Source organism: Priapulus caudatus, unplaced genomic scaffold (assembly GCF_000485595.1).
Source record: "Priapulus caudatus unplaced genomic scaffold, Priapulus_caudatus-5.0.1 Scaffold13, whole genome shotgun sequence".
NCBI lineage: Eukaryota > Metazoa > Priapulida > Priapulimorpha > Priapulimorphida > Priapulidae > Priapulus > Priapulus caudatus.
Genome location: NW_014577074.1, coordinates 495,110 through 511,333, shown reverse-complemented (window position 1 = coordinate 511,333; position 16,224 = coordinate 495,110). Strand labels below are relative to the sequence as shown.

Below are 16,224 nucleotides of genomic sequence, written 5' to 3'. Positions count from 1 at the left end.
TGCCGTTTATCTGTTGTGTACTGCTGCGTGTACTCGCCGCTGTACGTGCGGTGTATCCGCGTGTTCGCCGCGGTGTACGTGCGTGTATCGCGTGCTGTTACTCGCGCGTGTACTGTGCGTTGTACGCTCGTGTACGCTGCGTTGTACCGCGTGCTGTAATCCGTGTACGTGCGTGTTAATCCTCGTCCGTGACCCTGCGTGTACGGGTTATATGTGTGTACGTGCGTGTACCTGCGTGTACGTGCGTGTACCCGTGTGTACGTGCGTGTATCTCGGTGTACCGCGTGTACGTGCGTGTAACGTGCGTGTATCGCTCCTGTATCCGCGTGTACTGTGCGTGTACGTGCGTGTACCCTGGCCGTGTACGTGCGTGTACGCCGGCGTGTACGTGCGCGGTGTATCTGTTGTGTCGTGCGTGTACGCCGCGTGTACGTCGTGTCTGGTGTACATTCCGGCGTGTACGCCTGCGTGCTGACCTGTAGTAGCGTCGCTGTCCTGCGTGTAACCCGCGTGGCACGTGCGTGTACCTCGTGTTACGTGCGCTGTTATCTGTGTGTACGTGGCGTTGTATCTACGTGTACGTGCGTGTACCCGCGTGTACGTGCGTGTACGTGCGCTGTATCGTGCCGTGCTACCCGCATGTACGTGCGTGTATCTGTGCTGTACAGTGCGTGTTTTTTTACCCCGGCGTGTACGTGCGGTGTATCCGCGTGCTTACCGCGTTGTACGTTGCGTGTACGTGCGTGTACCGCGCTGGTGTACGTGCGTGTAGCCTGCGTGTACGTTCGTGCTACCGCGTTGTCGTGCGTCGTATCTGTGTAATCTGTGATGTGCGTGGTACCGCGTGTACGTGCGTGCTATCCGCGTGGTACCCGCGTGTATCGTGCGTGTATGCCGCGTGTACCCGCGTGTATCGTGCTGTGTGACGTGCGTGTATCTGCGTGCTACCGCGTGGTCAACCGCGCTGCAACGCGGCAAGTTAGATCACGTGACTCGCTTTGACCTGGCTGCTATTGTCTGCGTTACGGATAGACGCTCGGTGGGAAACTTGACACAAGCGATCCTCAACCGCTGTGGAATCTGCACACGTGGAAGAAAAATTATCAAACACGTGTGATATTTTCCACACGGCAAGAAGTCGATGCGTTTTGCCACGCGCACGACGCTGTGTTTTTGTGCTGCGCATGCAGCCAGCGGCGCAGGGCCGTACCCAGGGGGCGTTATTGTTTCTGTAACCCCCCTTGTTTGAATAAAAAAAACAAAAAGTACTAGTTTAACCTAGTAACATGTATGGACCGTACAGTTTGTTTACTCGGTCTATACTTCGGTTTACATTGGGATCTATACACAATAAATGTATTGTGATATAAAGTGGGCTATTAACACAGGCCCGTTAGCAGGGGCAGGTTCGGGGGGTTCGATACGATACCCCCGCCATCCGAGCCCCCAAGCAAAACTGTTTTTTTTTGGAAAATTTGCTAAGAATTTTCATCCTCAGTTCGCTCCATTTTAGTGGAGTAAATAATTTGCAAATCTCCATCGCTGCGGGAGGGTGAACATGTGTAACACCCCCCTCCCATACCCATCCCCCACGCCTCGGTCGCTTGGCCTCCGCTTCGGCTGGTCGCCTTCGCGGCCCGAGCAGCGGGCGTGTAGCGGGTGGGCCAGGGAGTCGCGACCCCCCTTGCTCGCGCAGAAACGCCATCTGAGGGGTCTAATTTAAATAATTTCTGGGGAGGGCCCCCCACACCCCCCTTCGCGTTGCCTCTGCAAGCTTTGGTTAGCGGTTCGACCCCCCCCCCTCCGGTAAATATCTGTACACGCCCGCCTGCCGAGCAATTGCCAACATTGAAAAATCGAAACCCCCCCCCAATTATATAAGGCTGCTACGGGCTCTGTAAAGCAGGTGTGCAACTAGTCAAATTTAATGGTAAAGTTAACTTTTTGTGTAAGCATTAAAATGTAATATAACTTTTTTTAAGATAAAGACTCATTGATGGTTTGTAACTACTTGAACACTCTACTACTGTAACAGTTTTAGTTAACACTATAATTTCAGAGTCACAGGTCATCATCCTAGTGTATCTAGATTGGGATGGATCACACCACGTGAGATAATTAGTCATAATTCCCAACAGCAGAGACGAGTTTTGTTACAAATCTCATTTATTTTATTGATGTATATGTTTATGGTGATATACACTGTTTTTTGTATGAATTCAACAAAACAATTGAAGTGAACTAGATGCCAGGAAATAACATCTTAAGCATGTTAAAAAACACCCAAAAAAATTGGCCGGACTTCCCCCCCACTCACCGCTTCGCGGCTCGCGGGCGAAGCTTCGCATCGGCCATTTTGTAACCCCCCTGTGCCAAACCTCTGGGTACGGCCCCGACGCGTGGCCGATGGCGCAGCACAAAACACAGCGTGTGCGGCAGGCTTAACAGAATATCCTCTCGCAAGATGCTGATATGTAGATACCCGTTCCTATATAGGGGAAACGTTGAACGCTGTGCATATTCGTGTGCGCGTGTGTACGCGCGCGCGCGCGTGCGAGAGGGTTAGTGCGTGCGCGGGTTGGCGCATGCGCCAGCTTATATGTGTGTCTGCGTGAGAGGGTGTTAGTGCGTTCACGAGCGTATGTGTGTGCGTGTGCACGAGTAGGTGTGCACGCGTGATTATGTATACACACCTTTGCATGCTCTCTTTTAGAACAATCTAGCCATGCTCTCATGCTCCAGCTGAATAGAAGATCTATTTATACATGGGCTATTGTGGCAGAAATCGAAATTGAGAAATCGACGTGTTTCTACTCTTCACAATCATCGACAGCCTGAGTGCGAAATGCGTGAGCGTAACACCATTTCTGTCCTCCATTTCGTCTCCGCTGTTGCTGTTCTAAGTACTTAACGGAACGGAACGGAACGGAACGGAACGGATCCCGGAAACAAGTGGGGCCCCGATCAATTGCATTTTGGAATCGATGTTTGGTATGACATGTTTATGGCTTTGGATTTTTGCTTACTGGTATTGAAACAAGTTTTTCCAGTGTCAGCCTGCTGAGGGATCCACTCATTCAGGAACGTTACGTCTGTAGCGGTGGGAGCGAGTCCCTCGGAAAAGTAACTCGTGTCTCAAGGGCAGGGCTTGTCACAAACGAGAATGCATGCGGCATCGCTATCCACACTGCGCTGTGTAGACTAGCAGTGTACGATGGCTTTGTGGACGCGGGTAAGTAGTTGCCGCCGCCTTGCTGTCTGTCGTCATGACATTTACACAAAACGGATTATAATATATATAATTAGTACGGGTATATATATATATATATATATATATATATATATATATACATACGTAGGCCTACATACATATTATATAACACTATCAATGCCATCGCGTCTCCGCTGTTCCTGTTTTAGTTTCTTAACAGACCTTGAGGATGGCTTCGGATTTCTGCGTACACGTATTGAAATGAGCTTTTCCCAGCATCGGCCTGCTGAAGCGATCCACTATTCCAGGAGCGCTGCATCTGCAGGTAACCCTCGAGCAGGTAACTTTTGTTTTTAAAGGCTCTGCTTGCCACAAACAAGAGAATACATGCGGCATCGCCATCCTCCATTCGTTGTGTAGCAGTGCCGGTGGCTTTGTGGACGTTGATGTGTAGTTGCTCGAGTTTTCTGTTGCTCCCTCGCGATGCTATAACCGCCGCCCCCGAAATTCTGCCACACAGTGTCGCCTCAGGTCATGGGCGACTCACCGTTTTCTTTTCTCGCTCCTCCTTAGTATGTCCAGGAAACATGTGCGAGCGAAAGTTAGGTTTTAGAAATGCCTTTTCGCCGATTCTCGTTGAGACGTCTCGCGTTCAATACACAACTCTTCCTTTTCAGACGTATTGCCTGCAGCTTCCTGTAGACCAGACCGTACTCGTCAGAGTACCGATGACACTTACGCAAAGTGGATTCGTGTCCTTTGCGAGCTCTCTCATGATTCTCTCTGCAGAGCGTTTCTCATCTCGTCGCGACGCAAGTTTGCAGAACATTGACCGGGGTGATTTGGTCCGATAACGTTGTGACCAAGAGCTCGTAGGTGAGCTGCTTTTTTGCACAGTTTATTTAAGAGATCAACTCCGATGCCCACGTTTTGAGACACGGTGTATATGCACTGGGAAGCCGCTTGGAAGGGTGTCTTACCTGCACCGGCCCACAGCGCATTGCTGTACCTCCTGCTGCCTTCGGTTTCTTATAGGCGCCTTGGGCGTGAGGCCGCGCCCCTCATTTAACGTTCTAATTTCATCGCGCACTAGACTCATATCCGCCCTGTTGAATTCGGCCACTGCTGCCTCAACCTTGTTAGCAGTTTCTTTTATGCTCTTCTCGCCAGGCAGATGTACATTTACCGCTCTGAAGACGCGCGCTACGCTCGCGCGGCCCATGTCAGTCGACGTGAGACCCACCTGCAGACCGACGTTCGGCGTTGTGGTTCTTCGTCCCCTGCCGAAGGACGGCACTTCATCAAAAGTCAGTTTGTGCCTTATCGACTTCGCACCTCAACGCCTCGCACCATACGGCTCCTCTTTGCTTCTATGTACCGCCGTCCCTCATGACGTCTTCGCCACATGTGGGACTGTGGGCGGCGTGCGCTTGGAGCGACATTGTATTATGAGCATTTTTGAAAACACAGAAAAACATGATGTTGGGAAGTTTTTTTCTGACAAATAATAAGTCAAAAGGTGAAATTAAGAACTGCTAAATTCTAGACGCGTAGTGCCTACTACAACCTTCTAATGAATACTCATAGTTCGTATCGCCTTCTCTTTTGTTTCATTACAGTTCAAAAAGCAACGAATTTTGCTTTCGCAGACCGGTGCATGGCCAAGTGCAGCCTGGACATGGTGCCATGCACGGATTCATTCATAAATGATGGCTGGTAAGCGTAAGAAACTTTCTTTCACTGTTATCTTGTGCAGTGTCACGGTTTACATAATTATATGCAAGCGAAAGATTTTTAACCGATAAAACGTATCCGCTTAAGGTATTACACGTGCAAATCTAGCAATGAACTCCCTCGCGATGCCACATGCGCAGCCCAAAATTCTGCCCCGCAGTATCGCCAAGTAGCATACATGTTTAATCAATCTTGACTCTCTCTTTCATCGGGACAATCACAATAACTTTGAAGACGAATCTTTATGAGGTTATAAGCCATATAGATTTAGCCAGTGATGAAGCTTTTCATCTATGCCGAGCTGAATAAATCATTGCTACAGCCTATCAACAGGTGGCAGCAGGTGACTAGCCCGCAGTCAGTGGCACCTCATCGCTCTGAGTGGACGTAGAAGATGCGGAAGTGGATGTCGGAAAAAAAGACAATAGTATGCACTGATATCAGAATATCTTCTCGCAAGATGCCGATATGTAAGTTCCCGTTCCTATATAGGGGAAACCGTTGAACGGAACGTGAATGCGTGGAGAATGTTTAACAACAGATTGGCAGAGCGTGCACGACGAATGCGTTACATGCTTGCATAAATATTTTCGCACTTTGATTTATTTCAATATTACTATTTCATATGTACCAAAATATATTTAAAGACACTTGGGCTTCCTTTATTTGTATTTCGCCTACCTAACATTTTTGACTGAAGACGTTTTTACTCTCCGTGTTTTATTTTGCAGCCATAATAGATGCATCAGATCACCGACGGCAGATGGAGAAGACAGAGACTTCAGGACGAAAAACTACGTTTGATTTTTTTCGGCTTCTGATTATATATGTGTACTAACCAACATCATATTACGCAAAACAAGCGCGCTTGCATGCCCATGAACAGATACCTAGATACGTGCGTGAGCACGCACACGCACAAACATATAGCTATACGCACGCGTGCACGCACGCGCATTCACGCACGCGCACACGCACGCGCGCAAATGTGCGCACGGTGCACGCACGCACATAATTTAAAAACTCGTTCCAGTAGGCTACGCTACGCAGTATAAAAGTAATCATGTCAACCATTGATAAGCGGCACATAGAGATGCTGCATATAAAAAAAAAGATGCAAATAAAAACACAATGGAACTATATGGCCAATACATGAAATCACGCGGGAAGTGAGGATGCGATGCATCAACGTTGTCTGTTTACCGACGGACAGGCCGTCGTGAGACCGGCTACGGTGTGGGTAGCGGGAATTGACCGTACCACTTTTCAGTCTAAAAAAAAAAGAAAAAAAAAGAAGAAAAAAAAAAAGAAGAGAGATGGAGAGGGAGAAAGAAAAGAGAAGAGAAAAGGTACAGAGTGAGCGGAGAAGAAAAGAGAAGAGAAGGACAGAAGAGAGAAAAGTGCGAGGGTGATAAAATGTCATGATCATAAGGCTGATGCATAGGCTTTATCATACACTATGGAAAGAAACACGTAACATCGAAGTGACTTTGGCCTTTTTTTCAATTATTATGAAACGCATTTATCATCATAAACCGAAGAACAGCATATATGCCACAAACTTTTCCCATCACAATCGCAAAGACTTAAAAATAATATCCTCAAGAAAAGGTGATAAAATTAAGCTCACGCACCTGAACGTGAAACCCCCTATTTATAGTTAGTCACTATATAGATTTTCCCGCCCATATTTTCGTCACCTCTTCATTCCAATATTAAAAATTGCTTATAATTCCAACGTAGGCCTTATACGACACGATCATTTGGACACCATTCTCCGCGCCCTTCTCTGGTAAATTCCATGGGACAAACCAGGGCTATGGCATTTTTGCGAGGTCTATTTGACAAACCGCCCTAACCTATCTTTCATTTGGTGGGGTCCGTGGCGGATCCAGGGGTGGCCGGGAGGGGGGAGGTGGGAAGAAGTCAACCAAAACGAAAAAAACTCGATTTTTTTAATCTGCTTTCTGTGCGTTGGTGTGTGTGCGCGCGCGGCGCGTGTGTGTGTGTTCAGTTGATGCAGCTGTATGAAGAGTTCTGCAGCTTGACCTCAATTTCTATTTAATGAAGTAGTTTTGTCGCTTTTCTGCAGTACAATGAAGGAAATAAAATCACTTTAAAGTGTGCTAAATTGCATGATTTGCACCCCCAATTCAAAAAAAGTTCTTCACCCTGTCTGCCCCTTCGAACCCCGCTGGGGGTTTCACCACCAGACCCCCACTGAAACCGTAGCACTTCCTTCCGACGGGCCTGACCACGACAACTGCACTGTCAACACTGGGAGAATAATAATGCAGTTGGGGTGTTCTGCTGCAATGTAAGTGATTCGCATTTGGGGAATAGGATTCGGGAATTACATCTGTGTAATCATGCCGGAATAATTGCATAGCAATTAGGAACATTCTGTTGAAAAACAAGATTTGGGTAATTGAACGCCAGCTGAATTGGACATATATTGCTGTTAATACAGTCTGTGAACACATCGTCCGAGTAGGCCTTATACGATAATCTTAATTCTAATCCTAACACTAACACTAACTCTAACTCTAACTCTAACTCTAACTCTAACTCTAACTCTAACTCTATCGTATTTAACAGTTGGATGCTTCTTTCACTATGTTGTATGTAGAAAAGACAAGTTGGTGGGTGAATAAGGAGCGAGCATTTAATCTGATACGCATAGTAGCAACAAAGTATGTGCACAGAAATAATAAGTCCAACGTGTAAATAGCATTATATTAAACCTGACAGTATAAAATTATGGAAACAATTGGCAACTATGTTGAAACATCTACAATAACATTGTACGAATTGTAATAACTAGAACGGATTGCATCATTGTCGTCGTCGTTGCTGTCAGCGATTTGAAACCATCGTGAGGGGGCGGTTATTGTATGCGCCAATCTGAGCGTTTGTGATATTGCGCAGGCGGTCGCGAACGTGTGCAGGTGCAAACTCACAAATTCACGTACGCGCACGCAAGCACGCAAACACGCACGCGCGCACGCACACAAGCAAGCAAACATGCACAACATGCGTGGACTAATATGCGCGCAGGCATTAAACGTGTACCAAGTAATGTCAATTGCATTGATTTAACTCCAGAAATTCACTACTATATAATATAGTGTATACCTCGGGTAGTATGTTTCTAGGGTGGTCGTGTGTGCGTGCGCGTGTGCGTATCTGTGCGCCCGTGTGCGTGTGCGTGTGCGTGTGCGTGCGCGCGTGTGTGCGCGCGTGTGCGGTATCTGTGCGCGCGCGCGTGTGTGTGTGTGCGTGCGTGTGCGTGCGTGCGCGTGTGTGTGTGTGTGTGTGCGCGCGCGTGTGCGCGAGCGTGTGTGCGCGAGCGAGCATATGTGTGTGCGGGCGTGTGTGTGTGCGTGATTATGTGTACACACATTTGCATTCCTCTTTTTTGGAAGTCTAGACGTGCTCTCATGTTCCAGCAAAGAAAACCTGGCTGTTGAACTAGAAAGCAGTGAAGTGGAGTTAGGTATAGTATTACAAGAGAGTAGAGGCTTAAAATATTGAAGCTATTTTATTACCCTAAACTGCCTGGTAGTTTCGCAGCACTGTCGTTTTAGTTTCACGTTTGCAGAATGTTTACAGTAACAGATGGAATTATCACAATTCCACAACGCGCACGCCGAGATCACGCCGCTCGCGCACACGCTTCGCGCACGCACGCCAACTGCACACCCCACGCACACGCACACCCACCCGCACCGCCAACCGCCACAGCGCCGCACACGCACAGCGCCACCGACAACGCACGCGCACAAACAAATATATCTTCTATAATAGTATATATATCTATATATCTCCATATATACATATATACGTACTTATATAACGCCCGTCGTACATTTGCGCTCCTGTGAACGAGGACGGAAAAGCGAGAGAGAGACTGAGAGAGACGAGAGAGGCGGAGAGAACGAGAGAGAGCGACGACGAGAGAGAGAGAGAGATGAGAGAGAGAGAGAGCGCGCGGCAAGCAACAATTAGATGCTAATGCGAGGAGCGCAATAACTTCTCTAATCTGACAAAATATATACCATATACTTACCAGTAAATGTTTATCGAGTAATGATCACTAGTACCAAACCCGCTCATAGAAAACCTACAGTGATTAAGGAGCCTGTTTAGGCCTTCAGATTTTCCATTTAGACCCCCTTGACATAAGAACCTGTTGTAGCCTAAAATTTGAAACAGGTTCTTATTTGATAAAATTCAGTTAACACTTAAATATTCAATTTTTAAACTTTCAACTTTCATGTTAAAATTCATAAATCAACTAAAACAAGTTCCTGTTGGGGTATATACCTCTATTAAGTATAAAGGGCATAAAAAGAAATAAGAAAGTAGAATAGGGTTTGTATTTGTCTAGATTGCAGTCATTTATACATAATTATATGAATATTTTGTATAAACAATGGACCGCACCAATATTCTACCAGCCACAAGCACCTTTTTTTCTTACGAAAATAATAACATATTTAAGAACCTAAATAGCCTAAATTCCCAGTACACACCATGTATATAAGAACCTTTTTAGGATAAGCTGGAAAAATACAGGTTCTTATACGCGGGTTTTTACTGTATTGTGATTTTTGATGGTTAGATGTATATATATATAATATTACATAATAATGTTTTTCTAGATTGGTTTGAATCAAAAATTATTACAATGTAGTGTAATTATCTAAGCATATATCAGTAGAGTTAGTTGACTTAATATTTCAAAAGTTCAAATTGGTTTCATGTTGATATAATGTTTCAATTTGATATAATATTGCATATTGATATGTTCATGATGTCATATGGTTATATGTATAGTAATATATGTAATAATAATAATAATAATAATAATAATAATAAAAATAATAATGCTTATGTGGAGTGTTTTTATTCAAGAAATATTATTATGTGTTGCGCACGCACACGATCCCATACGTTAAAACTGGTCACGGGCGGGCCGACTGAGCACGTGTGCATGGTAAAATCCGATCTACACTATTCACTGCTCTTTAATTAGATGGGGTTGTGCCACCTTATAGCTATGATTCGAATACCTTTCATAAAAACCTGTCTAGCATTTAATTCATAGTACAATTCGGTAGCATAATTTCTGTAGTTTTTGCGAGGTGATCCGGGCCAGTTAATCGTTCGTTATATATTATATAATGAAATATAATAAATAATAATAAACGATGTCTACATGCAGCATATATCAGCATGCATTACAACGTAATTCTAGCCAAACATTAACGTTGAAGTGACGTTAAAAAATGACCGGATTTCCAAATTGATACAACGTTGACATTTCAACATTGAAACATTATTGACATTTCAACGTTAAAACAACGGCGGCAATCAACGTTGAAATGATATTGAAAAATGTCTGGAATTGCGTCAATTGCTGGAATTGATTCAACGTCAAAATGTCAACGTTGTTTCAACGTTAACAATTCGACGTAGAATTAAATTGAAAATCTAGACATTTTGCAACGTTGTTTCAACGTATTTTTCCCGCTGGGTTATTTGTACGATGCTTATTACTGAAGCGAAAAACAACAACAACAAATATATGAGAAGCGTCATATATCTACACTATATAAATAACAAATAATATTACTGGGAAATTCAGCATAATTACATTACTAATCAGAAAAAATCAAAACAATTTAAATAAAATACATAGTAACTGTTGAAAGACAAGTGATATCAATCATACGTAATAAAATATTTATAAACAATAAGAATGTAAATAACAATATAAATAAATATATATATATATATAATATATGCATATGTGGGAGTGTATGTATGTATATATACATATAAATATGTAAATTATTGATATTGTTCGAGGTAGACATAGAAATCTCACAAACTTGAATAAGGAGAATGTCTTTACATCGTTTGGCATAGAAGCCCAACGTTTAACGCCTTTATACTTTAATGTTAAAAAAAAAATCTTTAGCAGATGCAAGTCTAGGAAGGCAATACATATAAAGATTACAGAGTATTTGGTAATATAACCATGAAAGTTCATGGCCAATTCAAATTAATTAGAAAAAAAGACTAGATAATGAGTTATTTGAGAAACGGTACATAAATGTTGCCAGTTCGATGTTATCGAAGTTCATGTCATCAACTTTCAGTAATTTGAGTTCTCTATATACTGGGGTGGCATGGTCAATACGCGTAGCAAACTTGATGCATTTTACTATTTTATTCTGTAATTTAACAACGGGGTATAATACTGATTTAGAAGCTGATCCCCAGGCGAGGATCGCATATTGTAAATAGGGGTAGGATAGAATAAATAGGGTACAATCCCATAATATATCGAAGTAGGAGTGTTAGTATCTATACGTATTGTCTGAGTTTGTATATTATTCCAGCTGATTTGGTAAATTTATTTGTAATACATGTTCTCTCCTCTCGCTCTTGTTCTCTCTCTGCTCTCGTCTTCTCTTCTCTCTTTCTCTCTCTCTCTTCTCTTCTCTCTGCTCTCTCTCTCTCATCTCTCTTCTCTGCCTCTCTCTGATTGGCGATGCATACGTACTACGGTTTGATGGGGGTGAGTGCAGCTGTGCGCGCGTGCGTGTGCGCGGAGCATACTGAGCTGTGTAAGCACGAGACAGTGGCGTGTGGCGCGTGTAAGTGTTGCCCCCCGCCCCGAACATGCTCGCCGCGCGTGGTGAGTGGGCGAGCCATGGTGCGAGCACTGAATGCGCGCGGTGTTAGGTGGGCGAGCAAGTGCGCGTGTGGTGACGGAGCATGTGCGCGCGTGTGAGTGCGAGCCATGGGTGGCGCGCAAGAGTGCGCGGTGCTGTGAGTGCGAGCATGTGCAGCGGCGTGTTAGTGCAGCATGTGGCGCGGTGGTTAGTGCGAGCCAGGTGGCGAGCAGAGTGGCGCGATGTGTAAGCGGCGAGCGATGTGCGGCGCCGGTGTTAGTGGAGCCGATGGTGCGAGCATGTGGGCGCGCCCGCGGCTGCTTAGTGGCGAGCGCATGGTGAGGAGGCAAGTGCGGCGTGTGTAAGCGGGAGCGATGTGGCGCGCGTGTTAGTGGTGAGGCCATGGTGCGGAGCACTGTGGCGCGCGTGTTAGTGGCGAGCCCATGGTGCGAGCAAGTGCGCGTGTGTAAGTCGCGAGATGTGCGCGCGTGTTAGTGCGCAGCATGGTGCGCCGAAGCATGTGCGGCGCGTGTTAGATGCGCGAGCTCCATGGTGCGAGCATGTGCGCGTGTTGTAAGGCGCGAGCATCGTGCGCGTGTGTGAAAAATGTGAGCATGTATACCCGTATATGTGAGCGCGAGATTGTGTGCTTATGGTGAGTGGAGATTGTGGTGCTTAGGGCCTTACTGTGAGCTGCGCATATGCGGCGCGTGTCCGTCGCGCAGAGCATGCGAGCGTGCGTGTAGCGTGCGCGGTGGTAAGCGCGAGCATGCGAGCGTGGTTACAGCGTGGCGTGTGTAAGCGCGAGCAATGCCGGCGTGTGTAAGCGTGCGCGTGTGTAAGGCGGAGCATGTGCGCGCGTGTTAGTGGGGCGAGCATGTGGCGTCGTGTGTGAAGTGAGCATGTATACGCCGTATGTTGGAGCGCGCGATTGTGTGCTGTATGTGCGCGCGAGAATTGGTGTGCTTTAGTGTGAGTGCGAGATGTGTGGCTGTATGTGAGGGCGAAATATGCGTGAGCGCGGGTGGTAAGTGCGAGCATAATGCAGGCAAGTGCGAAATGTGGCGCGTGTGTAATGCGTGCGCCGTGTTGGGCAGTGCGCAGTGTGTAAGGCGCGAGCATGTATGTGTGTGTGTGTGTGTGTGTTGTGTGTGTGTGTGTGTGTGTGCTGTGTGTGAGCATTCGGCCGTTGCTGGTGAAGTGAGGATGCGCACGGCGGTGACTGCTGTTCTATGGCGGGGTCCGCTAGAGGGTGGATCATGCGGTGCGGACAGGTAGTCGGGCGCGGCGCGGTGTGGGTGGTGGTGCGTGTGCGTGTGTGTGCGTGTGCGGTGCGTGGGAGGTGTGTTGTTATGAGAGCATGTGGGGTGGGTGCTCGTCCGCCTGGCACCGGCGTAGAGGGCGTGGGCGGCGACTCACGCACTCTGATTGTGAATCGTAAATTTACAAATTGATAAAATTATTACAAATTTATAAATTTATTTTTGTGGATTTTATTACAATCACAAATAATTGACACCATACAGCATGTTACGTAGAACGACGACTAGGTAATAGGGACCAGGATCGCTTATAACAACAAATATAACAACAGGCATGTTGATATCGTTAAATAACGTGACAGAATACAATAGATTTGACCAAATGACATGAACTCATAGAGGCTATGCCTATTGTAATTCACATATATCCTATACTAGTATAGTTCACGGTACCGCTAACTGCCATGAATAGCGGGCGAATATGGCATTCAGAGGACTGATATTAAAACACCAAAAGTTAGGCATGTATCAATCGCACAATATTATCATCAAAAACAGATAGATGACAGATTAATTTTAATCTGGATTACGAGAGATAGAATGACAATAATTAGCTCGCTTACACAATACAACAAGATTTATAGTGGTTTCTGGCACTGAAAGGCAACTTTAAATTTGTTTATAATAATTCTCTAAATTCATATGTAACAACCTGAATACACCCAAAGCGAATGTGTAGTTACTAAAAGAGTAACAGAAAACAGGTTTCATAAAAGTATTCATATAAACAGTATTCATGAATATTTCCATAGCAGCAACCTATGAGATCTTGGCTAAATGATATGATATTCTAGTTACACATAACTACGAGCATGATCGGATCAAATGCAGCTAACAACAAATACCTTGTAAATAAATCGGCCACTTCAAATAAATAAATAATTATGTAAATAAAAATATTGCACTGTGCCAACATATTACGCAGTGAAAGCTCAGGTCTATCTTCATATGACGACTGTAAAAACATGACGTGACTGACAGATTTTGCGACTCATCATATAATATAATTTTGCCAGCATAAGACATTCATTGTAACTGAAGGATGTGATTCGGTTGAAATGAGAAAAATGACCAATTAAAAAGATTACCTGTCATTAAAACGTTAGAACATACACAGAAAAGCACTATGAAATTTTCCCTTACATACATGTTTGATAAAATTGATTAATTGTGGCTGGTAAGACTTAATAACTCTAGCAATACATACTGCATCATTAAATAAAACCACGAGTATATATTATCATATAACAACATGTAGGAATAAATAAATTAAATATAAATATTTGTATAATATAATGACTTGATGAATGATGATGATGACGATTTGTGCTAACAAAAAGATCTTTGATTCAGGTAATACAATGTAAGAAACAAGAACTAGTAAAAATTCTCTTCTTGCTACAGATGAATCAAATATCTCAGACAGTCAGCGCCATTACTAGCATATTGCACAACAGTAGGGTGCTACAAACAGTTAACAGAAGCACGCTGCTGCAATCACGTCTATATGCATGTTACCTTTAATCACGACACCCGTACAAACCTCACTAATGTTAATTACATTACTGGTGTTAGCTGGAACAAAGATATGTAACATGACAAATGGTGGAAAATTGACAATCTAAATCAAAGTTTAAATTGTGTTGCTTTAAAAGTGTACAGCAATTATAACCTCAACCATTCACTATTATCATTTTACGCCTCTTTAATTAATACATTCCTAGCATTCAATTTAGAACAACATGTTTACTGCGGCTAGTGCACTGTAGTGTCTTTAGGATGAGCTTTATCCCCTTTGCCTGACAGCACAGGTGCATCGGATGTGGTTTGTGGGGTTTTCAGGGTATCTTCCATCTGTGGCTTGCTATCTGGTGTCACTGGCTGTGGTGAGTTCATGCATGTGGGTGTGGTAGTATTTACCTTGGGACTTGCAGGATCCCAGCACACGGTGTAGTACACGGCAAGAATTATTGCTGCCATAGAGACTGAGATGACGTATGCTAATACTGTGGCTAATCGCACCCACTTCTTGTTCGTCTTCTCAACAAACTTTGCCTTTCTGTCTGCAGTGTAGGTAGGCTGCTTCCCCATTGCTGAGCTTCCCTTCCCATTTGCGTTGTTGGGTTCCTTTCCCATGTCGTTGTAAAATCACTCTACTTTATAACACGCAACCTGCCAATATGAAAGGAGGATGAATAGCAAATACTACTGATGCTGTTACGGGGTTCATCAAATAAATTTCAGAATGCGCGTTGTTTAAAGGGATACTTACCCCTAGAATTTTATAGTATATTATGATAGTTATTTGCATAAATAATAGCATATACCTACAAATTTCTATAATCATGCATTCCCATTTGCCATAAAACAACATTTAGTTTCAAAATCTTCATTTTTGGCGCCGACATGACACTGCTCGATTGTGCTGCCACCCTGAAAAAGTTGCGCATTTGCCATTGAATTTATTTTACATGTTACAGACCAATAGCTAATCACAAAAGTGCAATTATATTTATATAGAACTCCTATTTAACCGAACGATCTTTATTTTAGGACAAATTTGTTCATATTATAACTGAAACTAAGTGTCGTTTTTAAGATATTGCAATCCTATTGCTCTTAAATTAATAAATAAGAAACACCCAGTGGATGCGCTCCCAGTGGCGCTAGCGTTGTTGTAAGAAATGGTATAGAGTACCGAAGTGTGACGTCACGTTGGCAAGACAACGCACGGGCTGGTTCTACACAAGCCACTGGCTCCATAGTGTAGCCATAGCGTGAAAATGTTGTGCGTACGTAAAACACGAGTGTGTGCGCTGCAGACAGCGGTAAAGCATCGGTAGCAAGTCGATCTTACAATATTTAATGAATTAAAAAAAAAAATGAAGAAAAAAATTATTATTATTTTTTAAATTTTTTTTTGGTTAAATAAATTTTTTTCCCCGTTGCTTTTCACTTCCATCCTTTGGAAATCTATAAAAACTGCATAATGACTCTCAGAATGATGGTTACAATCGGGTACAAAACACGACACGCAGTTAATGTTACCAGAGCATATGATTGTGTAGAACCAGCAGGCTCGTTGTCATGCCACCGTGACGTCATCACTTCGGTACTCTATAGCCATCAGTTTTAAAACATAAAACAAGTGCCGCAGAGCGACAGGGCTCATCTGGTGTCTGGTGTTCTGCTGATAAATTCATTTGTGCATAGCAAGACGTCTTATTATACATAAGTCTTCTTTATTCTTGTTTGACTTTCGTAGCCAATT

The 16,224-nt window shown here is 44.2% G+C and overlaps 1 long non-coding RNA gene across 1 annotated transcript; it reads left to right on the top strand.

Moving 5' to 3' along the window:
- Positions 1–3,152: 3,152 nt before the first annotated feature.
- On the top strand, positions 3,153–4,040 carry LOC106808210. The gene is made up of 3 exons (XR_001393756.1): positions 3,153–3,232; positions 3,421–3,536; positions 3,889–4,040. It is a non-coding gene; the product is annotated as an uncharacterized LOC106808210 (long non-coding RNA).
- Positions 4,041–16,224: the final 12,184 nt, after the last annotated feature.